This window comes from Orycteropus afer, unplaced genomic scaffold, assembly GCF_000298275.1.
Source record: "Orycteropus afer afer isolate SDZICR_OR568_19922 unplaced genomic scaffold, OryAfe1.0 scaffold00508, whole genome shotgun sequence".
Classification (NCBI taxonomy): domain Eukaryota; kingdom Metazoa; phylum Chordata; class Mammalia; order Tubulidentata; family Orycteropodidae; genus Orycteropus; species Orycteropus afer.
This window is the reverse complement of record NW_006922095.1, coordinates 903,388-920,704: the sequence shown is the minus strand read 5'-3', so window position 1 is coordinate 920,704 and position 17,317 is coordinate 903,388.

Genomic DNA, 17,317 nt, shown 5'->3' with positions numbered 1-17,317 from the left:
CTGGTTAGCAGGCAAGTGTCTTAGCCACTATGCTACCAGAGCTCCCATAGAGTTGGATCTGACTAATAGCGACTACAGAAGTAGGTTTGCCCAACCTTCCTTCTGAGGAGTGGCTGATGGGTTTGAACCGACAGCCTTCTGGTCATCAGTCAAGTGCCTTAGGCACTATGCTACCAGAGCTCCTCATAGAGATACTGCCTCGGAAATCCAACAAGGGGTTGCTATGAGTCGGGTCTGACTCGACGGCACATAACAACAACAACAACAATCACTATGGAAGTAGATTGCCCAACCTTCCTTCTGAGGAGTGGCTGGTGGGTTTGAATTGCCAGCCTTCTGGTTATCGGTCAAATACCTTAGGCACTATACCACCAGAGCTCCTATCTGGTATGTAGTATATGCTTAATAACTATTGGTTAGTTGAATGGATGAATGGATGGTTGGATGGATGGATTTCAGATTCTGAAAAGACAGTTGCAGTATCTATATTTGTTGCTATCAGCCAAAGTTCTCCAGGGGAACAGACTCAGTAAGGCATGTATGTAGAAGAATAGATTCATTTTAAATAATTGGTTCATGGGGTTGTGGGGAGGGGGAGAGAGAGTCTGAATCTGATAGGGCAGGTCAGCAGACTGAAAACTCAGCGGGATTTCTATGTTGCAGTCTGGAGGTAGAATCCTTCTTAGGACCTTCAACTGATTGTGTGAGGCCCACCAACTACATCAAGGGTAATCTAGTTCACTTAAAGTCATTGATTAGCAATGATAACCACATCTACAAGTCTTTCACCACATCAGCTAGACTCATTTTGACCAAACACTGGACATCTTGGCCCAGCCAACTGGACACCTAAAATTAACCATCCCAGTAACTAACAAGAAAAGTTGTCAAAACTCTTACAAAGGTTGTGTACGCACTGTAAGAGAGGCTAGAAAGGTGATGGTCCATATTTTCAGACCCTCCAAAGTTCAGAAGGGACTATGCTGTGAAGAGTGGTCACTGGAAAGGGGCAGATAGGCCTGTGTTTAGAGCTTGCACAAAAAGAAGATGGAAATAAGTAACAAATCCAGTTACTGGGGGTGGCCTGACCCAGAAATGTAAATATGATCTCCCTGGGAGCCAAGACAATTTCCTTCCTGAAGGCCAAGTGTTCATCTGTCATTTGAACCAAACAGCCTTGAGACATAGACTACCAATCCCCAAGTCCATCCTTCTGCTGGCCCGTAGTCAGTCTGCCAGCTCTGCATGGAAAGGGAAAGACTTGTCACATCCCCTAGAAACTTGCTCCCCAAGTGAAGAACAAGCAGGCCTTTATCTCAGCCTCATGCATATGTATTTATGGACATTTAAAGAGGCCGATTGCAGAAATGCATATTTAGTAGCTTCACAAAATGTGCTTTATTGACCGTGTAGGTCTTTTTGTAATATCCGCTGGAAATTCATATTAAAGGAGATTTCAAACCCAAATGACTGACCCAGCAAGCCCTATGGTTCCTGTCTGTAAGGAGGTTTTATTTAATAACAAAATGTCTTATTTAAAGCCAGGCCTATTGATGAGCTTGCCCATGATGGCGTTCACACTTCTGGAATGCAACATCACATGTATAATTGGTCACATCAGCCACCATGCCTCTGTCAGACCAACTTCCCTTTTATGTTCTGGGTGCTTAAAATCCATAGAAGATTTTCATGTATTTTTTGAGCAAAATGGCCTTATAAATTTTTTGCTATTTTGAAAACTGAAAAGGCTATGTAAGTCACATCTGAAAGCAGTCCCTTAAGCTTAATGTGGAAATAATGCACATTTATGTAGGAAAACATGTTATGTTTGCCTACTACAGGACCATGTGTGCAAACAGGCACTGAGGGTCATGCATGTGAGGCCAAGAGACCAGGCATCAGATGGATGATGGCCCCTTACAGGGTGATTGCCCCAGACATCAATTCTGGACTTTGTGCAGATGTATGTACAGCAGGGGAGAGATGAGAAGACTTTTATGAATGAGGAAGCATAGGACATATAGGTACTCCACAGTCAAAACAGCCCTAGTTGAGAAACAGAAATGAGACACAGCTAATCTTCCTGTAGAATTTGCATCTAGTTTTGAAATAGAAATGGCTCAGCTGTAATAGGTGCCCAGTGCTCCCATTTTGGAGATAAGGAAAAGGATTATTAAGATGTTGGCCTCTGAGGCTGATACTCTTTGGTATCTCTCCTGGTGACTCTCTTTAGTGTCAGAGTCTCTCTCTGGTCAGAGGTGAAGAGAGTTTCCCGTTTATCCATCCACACACCTGTTAATAGGCTGTCCTGGAATTCTTTAAGCTTTCCTTTCAAGTTTAATAAGTCGCATGTGTCAAGAGGGCAGGGAAGGAAGAGTAATGCAAAGTCAACAAAGAGTGTCTAGAGTGTTCCTTACAAAGGCAGTGGAGGTTCAGAGATAGAATTCTCCCCTTCTGTGAGGGAAACCTGAGTTCAATTCTTGGCCAATGCATGTCACGCACAACCACCACGAACCATCTGTTAGTGGAGGCTTGCTTATTGCTAGATCCTGAAAGGGTTTCAATGGAGCTTCCAGACTAAGATAGACTAGGAAAAAAGGCCTGGTGATCTATTTCTGAAAATTAGCCAATGAAAGCACTATGGGTCACAATACTCAGAGCTGCAACCAATCATGGGATGGATGGCACAGGACAAAGAAGTATTTTGTTTTGTTTTTCAAGGGGTTGCCACTAGTTGGGAATGAACTTGACAGCAGCTAAGAATAATACAAAGCATTCTTTAATACCCCAGCCATGAAAATCAGGTCACACACTAAGCTTTCTAGTGCAGGCAACCTGTGACCCTGCTTTAATTCTGACCAACATGCTAACTCTTGAAGTCTAGGCCTTATCCTCTTGAATCCTGCCATACATAGCATCCCCCTGCAGAGGAGAGATGTCAAGAGAGGGTTTCATGGGTCCATCTAGCTGAGCACATCTTGATAGTTCCATCTCTCCTTCATTTGTTCACATCCTCTCCTCTGCATGATTTATGCAGGAAGGAGCTCACCTCCATGACATGCCCTTTTGTCCCCTGTAAGAAAAATTTGTTTAAACCCAGTAAGTCAAAAAGTCAACAAGAGGAAACAGAAATAAAAGGGCATGCAGACCAATAGCCCATTCTACATTTTATTAAGGTATATAATTATGCACATTTCATTATAATATTATTCTTCATCTTTTTCAACCACGCTTTGAAATCTTCTGTTCATCTCTCTTATATCATCATTTCTTTCATTCACTTTAGCCACTCTATATTCAAGAGCAAGTTTCAGAGTCACTTCTGACATCCATTTTGGTCTTTTCTTTATTTCTTGTCCTTTTAATGATCTTTTGCTTTCTTCATACATGATGTCCTTGATGTCATCTGACAACTCATCAGGTCTTCAGTCATTAGTGCCTGTTTTGGTTATTTCATACCACTCTAACAGAAACACCACAGGTGAAATGACTTTAACAAACAGGGGTTTATTCTCTTACAGTTTTGGAGGCTAGAAGACTGAGTTCAAAATGCCAGGTCAAGAGGCTGGGTGAAAAGCCCTCGACTTGAGCTTCAGCTCTGACTCTTGCTCCTAGCCCACTGAAGCTAGAGGCATCTCTTCACCCAAGCAACTGCTGGCTGCTGAGACTAACAAGCCTGAGGTCTACAAATAAAATGGCACAGTCCCAATATTACCAACCACATTGCATGTGAGCAGTTGATGGCTTGTTCCACAGTCTGCCCCGGCCTTGTTTGACTGATGATATTGAGCTTCTCTATTATTTCTTTCCACAGATGTAGTTGTTCTGATTCCTGTGTATTCCATCTGGTGAGATCCACATATATAGTGGCCATTTATGTTGTTGAAAAAAGGTATTTCCAATGGATAAGTTGTTAGTCTTATCTATCCTGTGATCTCCAACATTTCTATCCTGAAGGTTATATTTTTTAACTACTAATCTTTCTTCATTTCCAACTTTTGCATTCCGGTCACCAGTAACTTCCAATGCATCTTGATTGCATGTTTGATCAACTTCAGACTGCAGAAGTTGGTAAAAAATCTGCAACATCTTCATCTTTGGCAATAGTAATTGGTATATACATTTGAATAATATTCTTATTAACTGTTATTCCTTATAGGCATATGGATATTATCCTATCACAGACAGTGTTGTACTTCAGGATAGACAAAGAAATGTTTTGTTTTGTTGACAGTGAATGTGACACTGTTCCTCTTCAATTTGTCATTCCTGGCATTGCAGACCCTATGATGGTCTAATTCAAAGTGACCAATACCAGCCCACTTCATCTCAACCCTCCAGTTGCAATACTGAAGGATTCTATGAGCAAAATATTGAATGATGCAGGAAACATCAATACAAGGTAGAAAGAATACAGAGTCACTGTACCACAAAGAATTGGTCAACACACAACCATTTTCAGGAAGTAGCATGTGATCAAGAAGTGGTTGTATTGAAGGAAGAATTCTAACCTCCACTAAAGGCACTGGCAAAAAACAAGGCTTCAGGAATCGACAGAATACCAATTGAGATGTTTCAATAAATGCAGCACTGGTGGTCCTTACTGGTCTATGCCAAATAATTTGGAAGACAGGTACTTGGCCAACTGTCTGGAAAAGATTCATATTTGGTATCCATTCCAAAGAAATGTGATCCAACAGAATGGAGAAATTATGGAACAATATCATTAATATTACACAGAAGTAAAATTTTGTTGAAGATAATCTAAAAACAGTTGTAACAGTACATTAGCAGGGAACTGTCAGAAATTCAAGCTGGATTCAGAACAGGACATGGACTGATGGATATGATTGCCAATGTACAATGGATCTTGGTTAAAAGCAGAGTATACCAGAAAGATGTTTACCTGTGTTTTATTGGCTATGCAAAGGTATTCCCTTGTGTAGATTATAACAAATTATGGATAACATTGGGAAGAATGGGAATTCCACAACACTTAATTGTGCTCATGTGGAGCCTGTACATAAACCAAGAGGCAGTTGTTTGAACAGAGCAAGGGGACACTGCACTGTTTAAAATAAGGAAGCTAAGCATCAAGATTGTATCCTTTCACCATATTTATTCAATCTGCATGCTGAGCAAATCATCTGTGAAACTGGACTATGTGAAAATGAACATGGCATCAAGATTGGAGGAATACTCATTAACAACTTGAGATATGCAGATGATGAAAAAAAACTTATCTGCTGAAAGTGAAGAGGACTTGAAGCATTTACTGATGAAGATCAAAGATACATCTCAACATAAAGAAAACAAAAATCCTCACAGCTAGACCAATATCCAATATCATGATAGATGGATAAAAGATTGAAGTTGTCAAGATTTCATTTTACTTAGATTCACAATCAATGACCACAGATGCAGTAGTCAAGAAATCAAACATTGTATTGCATTGGGCATATCTGCTACAAAATACCTGTGTAAAGTGTTAAGGAAAAAAAAAAAAAAAGCAAGATACCACTTTGAGGGCTAAGCTGTATCTTACCCAAGCCACAGTATTTTCAATTGCCACATATGCATGGGAAAGTGGGACAATGAATAAGGAAGACTGACGAACTGATGTATTTGAATTACAGTATTGGAAAGAATATTAAATATGCTATAGCCTGACACAAGAGTAAACAAATCTGTCTTGGAAGAAGTACAGCCAAAATGCTCTTTAGAAGTGAGGATGGTGAGACTTTGTCTCACATACTTTCAGGAGGGACCAGCCCCTGGGGAAGACATCGTGCTTAGTAAAGGAGAGGGTCAGCAAAAAGGAGGAAGACCCTCAATGAGATGGACTGACCCAGTGGCTGCAACAATGGGCTCAAACACAGCAAAGGTTGTGAGGATGGCACATAACCGAGCAGTGTTTTGTTCGTTTGCACCCAGGATCACTGAGTTGCAACCAGCTCAACAGCACCTAACGGTAACAACATAATAATTATGCAGGAAAGCAACACCTCAGCATCAGCCTCAGTCAGTCTCAAGTAGTTAATAATGTTCTGACTTGCTCTCTGTGCCCTTTCACTGAAGTTTAAAAATGCAAAATGTCTTCAATAAGAGTGACCCCCTTGACCTGTTGGCCAGAAAAAAAAAAAAGAGAGAGAACAAAATAGTGGTGATAGAGATTCTTGCTCTGGCCCAGTCTCTCTTTGTCCTCGCCACAAATATTTGAGCTACTCTGTGCTCAGAGTTCTGTGATGAGAGTTCTAAAGGTCATGTAACAGTTTTCCATCTGGGCTTGCAGCATCTCCCATGGGGACCTAGCCATACCATTGGAGATGTTTGTGGGCATCAAGATGGCAAATGCTATTTTTTTTTTTTTTCTTATTGTGGTAAAATAAACCAAAGCAAAACCAAACTCACTGCCTTTGAGTCAGATCCAACTCCTAGAAACCTCTCCTTGAGTTTCCAAGGCAGCATCACTACGGAAGTAGATTGTCCAATCTTCCTTCAGAGGAATGGCTGGTGGGTTTGAACCGACAGCCTTCCAGTTAGCAGTCAAATGCCTTAGGCACTATGCTACCAGGGGCTCCCAACAAACTCTTCCCTGATGCAACAATTTCCAAATCTACAAATTCAGTGATATTGACTTCATTCTTCATGTTGTACAAGCATACTTTTCCAAATTATTTTACCACCAATAATAAAACCTGAATGCTCCCTAAGAAAAAACTCCCTCCTTTCCCCTCCCTCTCACCCCTGTTGACCATCAATAATCTTTGGTTTCTCTATATTTGTTCATTTCATATAAGTGAAATCATCAAACAATATTTGTTCTTCTGTGACTGACTTATTTGGCTCTGCATGATGTCCTCAAGGTTCATACATGTTGTAGACTATGTCAGCACAGACTTGTCTTCTTTTTAGCTGAACAATATTCCATTGTATGGGTGGGCCATGTTTTGTTTATCCATTCTTGTATTGATGGACATTTTTGTTGTTTTCATCATATGACTATTGTGAAAAATGTTACAAAGAACATTGGTGTATACTGTTGCTGTCTCAATGCTGAGGCCAGGAAAGGCTGGGAAATGTTGACTGAGTCTGAGCAAGGAATGCTGAGCAAAGGGGATAAAAGAGTTCTGTGGACAGAAACCAGCCAAAAGGTTTCTATGGTTTGAATTGTGTGCCCCCAATATATGTTGGAATCCTAACCCCCATAGTTGCACATGTGACCCTATTAAGAAATAGGCTTCTCTTTGCTATGTTAATTAGATCTATATGGTTCTAAATCTAATCCCTTCTGAGTTATAAATAGAATAGATCCTCATACACACCATATGGGGTCATCTACAAGCCAAGTTACAGAGGAACACCTGGGGCTACTGGCAAGGAAAGAATTGGCATGTTTGGGGCCCTAATTTGGACTTTCAGCAGCCAGAAGTGTGAGACAATAAATTCCTGTTATTTAAAGCCACTCACTTGTGGTATTTTTGTTACAGCAAAAGAAAGAAGAAAATAAGGCAAAGATTTTACTGACTTTAGGGATTGTTGTCATCTCTATTGAGTACTTTGCATTCTACAGAAAGGACAGTGGTGTCCTTTTGTCATTTAATTCATTGGTTATCTTATTTCCCCATTGTCTGGGTTGCCCTGTTGAAGAGCAACATGAAAATCCTCAAACCATTATCCCTTAGAAATAGCTTTTGAAACACGTTTTTGCCATTGAAGACTGTTGGTAACAAAGAGAAATGGTCTCTGTGCCTAACAGCCATAGGAAATTAGGGAGCAGGAGCTAGAACAGGTGACTTTGTCTTTAGGGTTAATTAGGAGCCCTAATAACATTTGTTACTGGGAATTTGGAAAATGCAGATGGCCTGATGATTTCTTATAGAATTTTAAAAAGCAAGATGCCTGCACACAGCACACAGGAGTGGGCTGGCAGAACCTAGAGCTGGGCCCCACCCTTTGGTAAAAGCAAATAGGAGAATAATACATGGTCTTACTCAGGGTCCAGTCCCTGGATACTGCAAACAGTTACCTAGCTTGGCAGCTATCTTAGTTACCTAGTGCTCCTATAATGGAAATACCACAAATGGGTGATTTTAATGAACAGAAATTTATTTTCTCACAGTTTAGGAAGCTAGAAGTCTGAATTCACAGTGACAGCTCTAAGGGTAGGGTTTATTTCTTCTGTCTGCTCTGAGGGAAGGTCTTTGTCTCTTGTCGGCTTCTTTTCCTTGGCTATCTTCATGTGGTTTGGTGTCTATCTTCCCCCATCTCTGCCTGTTTTTTTGTGTGTCTATATGCTTCTTTTATATCTCAAAAGTGACAGACTTAAGACACATCTTACACTGATATTAATGTAACAAAGAAAATCCATTCCCAAATGGGATTACAACCACAATTATCAGGGTTGGAATTTACAACACTATTTTGGGGAGACACAATTCATTCTATAACAGCTACAAAACAAAAGGTTGGTGGTTCTAGTCCACCCAGAGGCACGTTGGAAGAAAGGCCTGGCTATCTACTTCCAAAGCATTAGCCACTGAAAACCTTATGAAGCACAATTCCATTTTGATATATGTGGAGTCTCCATGAGTCAGAATTGACTCAATGGTAACAGGTTCCCTTTTACTCACCAAAACCAAAACCAAACTCACTGCCATTGAGTCAATGCTGACTCATAGCGACCCCTCTTTGGGTTTCTGAGGTAGTTATCTCTACAAAAATAGATTTTCCAGTCTTCCTCCTCCTTTTACTCACAGCATTTACTTAATTCATATAGAGGGTGGTCATTAAGACATGACATTTGAAGCCAAACAGATTAGTTTCTAATTCTTGCTTTTTTGCCCCCCCCCATTCTATAAACTTGTCAGATTGTCATTTGTGGTAGCTTGTGTGTTGTGAGGCTGGAAACTATGCTACCAGTATTTCAAATGCCAGCAAAATAACCAGTGATGGACAGGTGTCAGCAGAGTTTCCAGACTGAGACAGACTTGAAAGAAGGAAGGGGCCATTCACTTCTCAAAGAATTGTACAGAGAAAACCTTATGAATATCAGTGAAACACTGTCTGATATATTACTGGAAAACTTTATGAATAGCCCTGAAACATTGTCTGATATATTGCTAGAAGATGAGCCCCTCAGGTCAGAAGACACTCAAAGTACAACTGGGGAAGAGCTACCTCCTCAGAGTAGAGCCAACCTTAATGATGTAGAAGGAGTAAAGCTTTTGGGACCTCCATTTACTGATGTTGCACAACTCAGAATGGGAAGAAACAGCTGCAAACATCCATTAATAATCAGAACATGGAATGTATGAAGTATGAATCTAGGAAAATTGGAAGTTCTCAAAAATGAAATGGAATGCATAAAGATCAATAGATATCCTAGGCATTAGTTAGTTGAAATGGACTGGTTTGTCCATTTTGAATCTGACAACAATATGATATACTATGCCAGGAATAACAAACTAAAGAGGAATGGTGTGGCATTCATCATCAAAAAGAATGTTTCAAGATCTATCCTGAAGTACAATGTTGTCAGTGATCGGATAATATCCATACACCTACAAGGAAGATCAGTTAATACTACTATTATTCAAATTTATGCACCAACCACCAAAGCCAAAGACAAGGAAATTGAAGATTTTTTTTTTTTTTTACCAATTTCTGCAGTCTGAAATTGACCAAACATGCAATCAAGATATGCTGATTATCACTGGAGATTGAAATGCAAAAGTTGGGAACAAAGAAGAGTCACTGGTAGTTGGAAAATATGGCCTTGGTAATAGAAATGACACTGGAGTTCACATGGTAGAATTTAGAAAGACCAATGATTTATTCTTGCAAATACCCTTTTTCAACAACACAAATGATGGCTATACACGTGGAATTTGCCAGATGGAGTACATGGTAATCAGATTGACTATATCTGTGGCAAGAAGTGATAGAGAAACTCAATATCTTCAGCCAAAACAAGGACAGGAGCTGACTGTGGAACAGACCATCAACTGGTCATATGCAAGTTCAAGTTGAAGCTGAACTTGCTTCAAATTCAAAAAAGTTCATGAGAGCCAAAAGATGATCTTGATTATATCCCTCCTGAATTTAGAGACCTTCTAAAGAATAGATTTGATGCAAAGAACACCTAAGACTGAAACCAGGAGAATTGTAGGATGACATCAATAACATCATTAAAAAGACAAGAAAGGAAGAAAAGACCAAAACAGATGTCAGAAGAGACTCTGAAACTTGCCCTTGAGCAAAGAGTACCTAAAGCAAATGAAAGAAATGACAAGTTGAAAGAGCTGAACAGAAAGAAGATTTCAAAGAGAAGCTCGAGAAGACAAAGTCAATTATTATAATGAAATATGCAAAAAAAAAAAAGGAATTAGAAAACCAAAAGGAAAGAACATACTCATCATTTCTCAAGGTGAAAGGACTGAAGAAAAAATTCAAGCCTCAAGTTGCAATATTGAAAGACTCTATGGGCAAAATATTGAATGATGCAGGAAATATTGAAAGAAGAAGGAAGGAATACAAAGAGTCATTGTACCAAAAAAGAATTGGTCAATGTTCATCCATTTCAGGAAGTGGTATATTATCAAGAACCAATGGTATTGAAGGAAGAATTCAAAGCTTCTCTGAAAGAAATGGCAAAGAATAAGGAATTGAAGGAATACCCACTGAGATGTTTCAACAAAAGGATGCCCCACTGGAGGCACTCACTTCTCTATGCCAAGAAATTTGGAAGAGAGCTATGTGGCCAACTGACTGGAAGAGATCCATATGCGTACCCATTCCAAAGAAAGGTGCTCACACAAAATGTGCAAATTATCAAACAATATGCTTAATATCACACACAAGTAAAATAATTCAAAAACAGTTGCAGTAATACATTGACAGAGAACTTCCAGAAATGCAAGCTGGATTCAAAAGAGGATGTGGAATGAAGGATATCATTGCTGATGTACGATGGATCTTGGTTAAAAGCAAAGAATACCAGAAAGATCTTTACCTGTGTTTTATTGACTATGAAAGGTATTCCCTTGTGTGGATCATAACAAATAATGGATAACAGTGGGAAGAATGGGAATTCTGGAACACTTGATTGTACTCATGAGGAATAGACCAGGAGAGTGTTGTTCAAACAGAACAAGGAGCTACTGCATGGTTTAAAATCAGAAAGAGAATGTGTCAGGGTTGTATCCTTTCACCACACTTATTCAGTCTGTATGCTGAACAACTAATCTGAGAAGCTGGACTATATGAAAAGCATGATGTCAGCATTGGAGGAACACTCTCATTAACCACCTGTGATATGCAGACAATACAACTTTACTTGTGAAAGTGAAGATGACTTGAAGCACTTACTAATGAAGATTAAAGACTTCAGTCTGCAGTATGGATTATACCTCAACTTGAAGAAAACAAAAATGCTCACAACTGGACCAATAAGCAGAATCACAATAAATGGAGAAAAGATTGAAGTTGTTAAAGATCTCATATTACTTGGTTCCACAATCAACACCAATGGAAGCAGCAGTCAAGAAATCAGACATCATATTGCACTAGGCAAATCTGGTGCCAAAAACCTCTTTAAAGTGTTGAAGAGCAAAGATGTCTCCTTGAAGACTAAGGTGCGCCTAACCCAAGCCATGGTATTTTCAATTGCCCCATATGCATGTGAGAGCTGGACAATGAACAAGGAAGACCAAAGAAAAGTTAATACTTTTGATTTGTGGTGTTGGCAAAAAATTCTGAAAGTACAATGGACTGCCAAAAGTATGAACAAATCTGTCCTAGAAGAAATGCAGCTGGAATGCTCCTTGGAAGTGAGAATGTTCAGACTTCTTCAGACCTACTTTGGTAGTGTTGTCAGAAAAGACCATTTCCTGAGAAGGATATCATGCTTGGTAGAGTGGAGGGTCAAGAAAAATGGGGAAGGCCCTCATTGAGGGTTGACACAATGGCTACAATGATGGGCTCAGGCAGAGCAAGAATTGTGAGGCTGGCACAGGACCAGGCAATGTTTCATTCTGTTGTATATAGGGTCACTATGAGTCAGAGCCAAATCTACTACACCTACAAACAACACCAACAACACATAAACTTGGATACACTTCTTAACATCTTTGAGTCCTAGTGCCATCTGTTAGAATGAGGTTGCTAGGGTAGTGTATATTTCAAGGATTCCTCAGGAAGACATGGGGAAACTTTGTAGAATATGTCCTGGAATATAGTAAGCACTCATTAAATGCGTTACTTATTTTGTATTTGTAATCAAGTTTGGGAGGACAGATAGCAGCGTAACACTGAATCTCAGGGTTCAGCCACAGAGATTGTAACTGAAATACAGAACCCAGTAAGAGTGAATGTGCAGAGGAAATATCCCGGACAATTCCCATATGACATCCCAGGACCAACAGGATACACCGAGGGCATCCATCAGTTTTATTCCCTTTCCAAATTCTTGCACTGACACCCCTACAGTGGCACCAGCGATTCAAGCTGCAAGGTGTTATTTACGAATCCAATAAAACCAGCACAAGTGAAGGCCATTGCAATAGATGCAGACTTAACCAACTTCCCCTGGGAACACCCAGCTCCCCTCTCCCTTTACAGGGCAGTAACTTTCAACAGCCTCCTCACTGGGCTTTAGCCTACCATGTGCAAGTTTCCTTTGGAACAGGTTTATACTTGAGGAACCCTCTGAAACATGGTGCAGGGTTTCCAATGAATGCTTGTGACTGATATTTTCATAGTAATTGGGAGGGTATATCTAATTCTTTAGTGCATCAATAAATCCTGTGACTAATTTATCTTTCATCATGCCAGAATTAATCTTAAAATCTTCCATGAATCATAAATCTGTCACACATTAAGAAATACAGAGCCAGGAAATCAAAAAAGCCCTCATTAACAAAAGCAGAATTAGTCCTCTGAGGGCTCTACTCAGTGACCAAGCAGACCATTTATAGTCTGATCGTTGTGATAATGGGCCACACATTGCCATCAGGTCAGAGTTCTGAATCTAAATTGGCCAGTGTCAGGCTACACATCATCCATCCTCAGGGCACACGTGATGGGGCTTGGAGGCTCAAAGACCATCCCAGGATGAAGAACAAGGAAGTCCGTGAGCATGATGGGCTAGAATAAGCCTCTTTAAACAGTCTCCGTAGCTTCTCCACACAAAAGCCTGCAACTTTTTAGTTTCAAGATCATGTGTCAAATGCTAGTATGTACTTGTTTGGGAGCATCTCCACTCTCCAGAGGCCATGTTGCTGTCAGCTCCAATTCAAGGCAGCCCCATGTTCAACAGAACAAAATGATACAGTCTTAGTATCCTAGTGTTGCAATAACAGAAATATCACAAGTGGCAGCTTTAAAGACCAGAAATTTGTTTTCTCACAGTCCTGGAGGCTACAAGTCCAAATTCGAGTCTTGACCATGTGGTTTTCTTCTTTGTAGATAGTGCTATGTTTTCCTTTGTTCCTTGTCTCATAGAGTATCCTTACATGACATCTGCCTTCCCCAGTTTATGTGCCTACTTCTGTGTCTAATCTGCTTTATTTTATAACTCAGAATTGATTATGTTTATGACAAACCAATACATTGATATGGTCTCATTACCATAACAAAGAAAACTGTATCTCCAAGTAGATTTATTTCCATAAGTACAAAGAGGTTAGGATTCCAACACGTAATTTGAAAAGACACAGTTCCATCCATAACATTCACCATCTGCATAATTGTTGATATGATTGAATCCATTGTTGTCAATATTGTGTAGGGCCTTCCAGTCTAGGGAGTTCATCATCCAATACTACATCAGACAATATGCTATTGTAACTCATAAGGTTTTCATTGGCTCATTTTCAGATGTAGGTCTCCTGGTATTTCTAACCAGTCTTAGAATGGAAAGTCCTCTGAAATCTGTCCACTATGGATGTCCTGCTGGCATTTGGAATACTGGTTGCATGGCTTTCAGTATCTTAGGAACATTCAACAACAACAGTATAAAAAAATTGAAAGATGCATCATAGCAGAAGGCTATACTGTTTTCTTAGGTGCCATCGAGTTGGTTCCAACTCATAGAGACACTATGTACAACAGAATGAAACACTGTCTGATCCTGAATCTTGCTTATAGTAGTTGCTATGTTTGAACCCATCACTGCAGCCACAGAGTCAATCCATCACATTGAGAGTCTTCCCCTCTATTGTTAACGCTCTAATTGTCAAGCATTATATCCTTCTCCAGGGATTGTTCCCTTCTGACAACATGACCAAAGTATGGGAAATGAAGTCTAAACATTCTCACTTCTACAGAGCATTCCAGCAGTGCTTCTTCCAAGACAGATTTGTTCCTTCTTCTAGAAGTCCATGGTACATTAATTGTTCTTTGCCAATATCACAATTCAGATGCACTGATTCTTCTACAGTGTTCTGCAGCTCACACATGCATATGAGGGTATTGAAAACAACATCGCTTGGGTCAGGCACACCTTGGTCTTCAAAGTGACATCTTTGTTCTTTAATACTTTAAAGAAGTCTTTTGCTACAGGTTTGTCCAATGCAATATGTCCTTTGATTTCTTGAGTGCTGTTTTCATGAGCATTGATTATGGATCCAAGTAAAATAAAATCCTGAACTCCATTATTTTCTCCACATACCATGACCTTATATTGGTCTAATTGTGAGGATTTTTGTTTTCTTTATGTTGAGATGTAATCCATGTTGCAGGCTATAATCTGATCTTCAACAGTAAGTCCTTCAACATGTCTTCACTTTATGCCAGAATGGTTGTGTCATCTGTAGATCACACACGAGTCTTTCTGCAATTCTGATGTTATATTATTTTCAGATAGTCCAGCTTCTCAGATTATTTTCTCAGCATACAAAGTGAACATATATGAAGAAAGGATACAACCATAAAGAACACCTTTCTTGATTTTAAACCAGGAAATATCCACTTGTTCTTTTCTAACAATTGTCACTTGTTCTATGAATACATTTCCCATAAGCACAATTAAGTGTTCTGGAATTCCTATTCTTGGCAATGTTGGCTATAATTTGTTATGATACATAGAGTTGAATGCCTTTGCATAGTTAATAAAACACAGGTAAACATCTTTCTGATATTCTTTGCCTTCAGCCAAGATCCATCTAACATTAGCAATGGCATCCCTCATTCCATGTCCTCTTTTGAATCTGGCTTGAATTTCTGGCTGATCTCTGTAAATATACCACTGCAACCATTTTAAAATTAGCTTCAGCAAAATTTTAATTGTGTGTGATATTGATGATATTGTTTGATAATTTCTGCACTCTGTTAGATCACCTTTATTTAGAATAGGCACAAATATGGATCTGTTCCAGTTTCTGGGTCAAGTAGCTGCCTTCCAAATATCTTGGCATAAATGAGTGAAAACCTCTAGTGCTGTCTCCATTCCTTGAAACATCTCAATGGTATTCCATCAATTCCTGGGACCTTATTTTTCAAAAATTTCTTACCTTAGCTTGGATTTCTTCTTTCAATATCATCAGTTCTTGATCATATGAAATTATTCTGCAGTGGTTCTTGATCCTGAAATGATTGAATATCAAACCATTCTTTTTGGCACAGTGATTCTGTGTATTCCTTCCATCTTCTTTTGATGTTTCCTGCATCATTCATTATTTTGCCCATACCAAACCAAAACCAAACTCACTGCCATTGAGTTGAATCTGACTCATAATGACCCCTCTTTGGGTTTCTTCAAAAAAGCCCTCATTAACAAAAGCAGAATTAGTCCTCTGAGGGCTCTATTCAATGACCAAGCAGACCATTTATGGTCTGATCATTGTAATAATGGGCCACACATTGCCATCAGGTCAGAGTTCTGAATCTAAATTGGCCAGTGTCAGGCTACACATTATCCATCCTCAGGGCACATGTGGTGGGACCTGGAGGCTCAAAGTCCAACCCATGATGAAGAACAAGGAAGTCCGTGAGCATGATGGGCTAGAATAAGCCTTATTAAAACAGTATCCATAAGTTCTGAGGGGGTATCTCTATGGAAGTAGATTGCCCAGTCTTCCTTCCAAGGAATGGCTGGTGGGTTTGAACCACCAGCTTTCTGGTTAGCAGTCAAATGCCTTAGGCACTACACCATCATAGAATCCTTCAGTATTTCAATTTGAGGCTTGAATGTTTCCTCCGGTTCTTTTATCTTTGAGAAATGCCAAGTGTGATCTTCTCTTTTGGTGTTCTAATGCTAGGTCTATGCACCTTTTATTATAATAATTTACTTCATCTTCTGGAGCTGCCTTTTGAAATCTTCTGCTCATCTCTTTTACTTCATTATTTTTTCCATTCGTTTAGCTACTCTCCAAGGCAAGTTTCAGAGTCTCTTCTGACATCCATTTTGGTCTTCCCTTCCATGGGCTCCAGCATGGCAATTGTTGTGAGGGTAGCACAGGACCAGGCAGTGTTTTGTTCTATTGGACATAGGATAACTATGAATTAAGATGGACTGGACAGCACCTAACAACAACAATTTCCTCCAAGCAGTCCACGTGGGCCGATCTCTGTGAATGAACAACATCTGCTTGGATGCAAGTGAGAGAAAATCCAATTTTGATTCCAAGAGTAGAACCAGTGTGGAAGGAATTCTCAGAGACTTCCCCAAAACTGTTCCTGAACTTTGGGAAATGCCAGTGGGCAGCAGCCAAATTTGATCCAGAAAATTCTACCACTTGCTTATCTACAAGAGAGTAAAGTATAAACCAAAGCAAACCAGTTATTGTTGAGCTGATTACTACTAATGGCAACCTCATGTGCATGGAATAGAACCGTGTGTCATAGCGTTTTCAAGGCTGTGACCTTTTAAAATTAGATCGTCAGGCTTGTCTTCTGAGGCACCTCTGGCTAGATTTGAGGAGTCACACTTTCAGTTAGTAGCTGAGCATGTCACCATTTTCCCCACCCCTGCATTCATGGATTAAAGTAAGACCTAGACAAATACTTACACATGTGGACCTTATGTGGGCCAGAGTAGGGTGGCGGTGATGAGCACTTTGTAAGACAACAGCCATTGCCTCTTTTCCTGATGGCCAGGGATGTTACCCTAATGAAGCTTCCATCAAAACATCATAAAAGAAGAGACCCCCGTGACCTTCCCCACCTCCATGAGAGGAAACACCGAGAAAGAGAGAGAGAGAGAGAGAGAGAGAAAGAGAGAGAGAAACAAACAAAAAACCCCAGTTTCAAAAGAAAATGAAAATAAAGTGTCATACAGTCACTAACAAGGTCCCTGGATGGTACACAGTTAAGCACT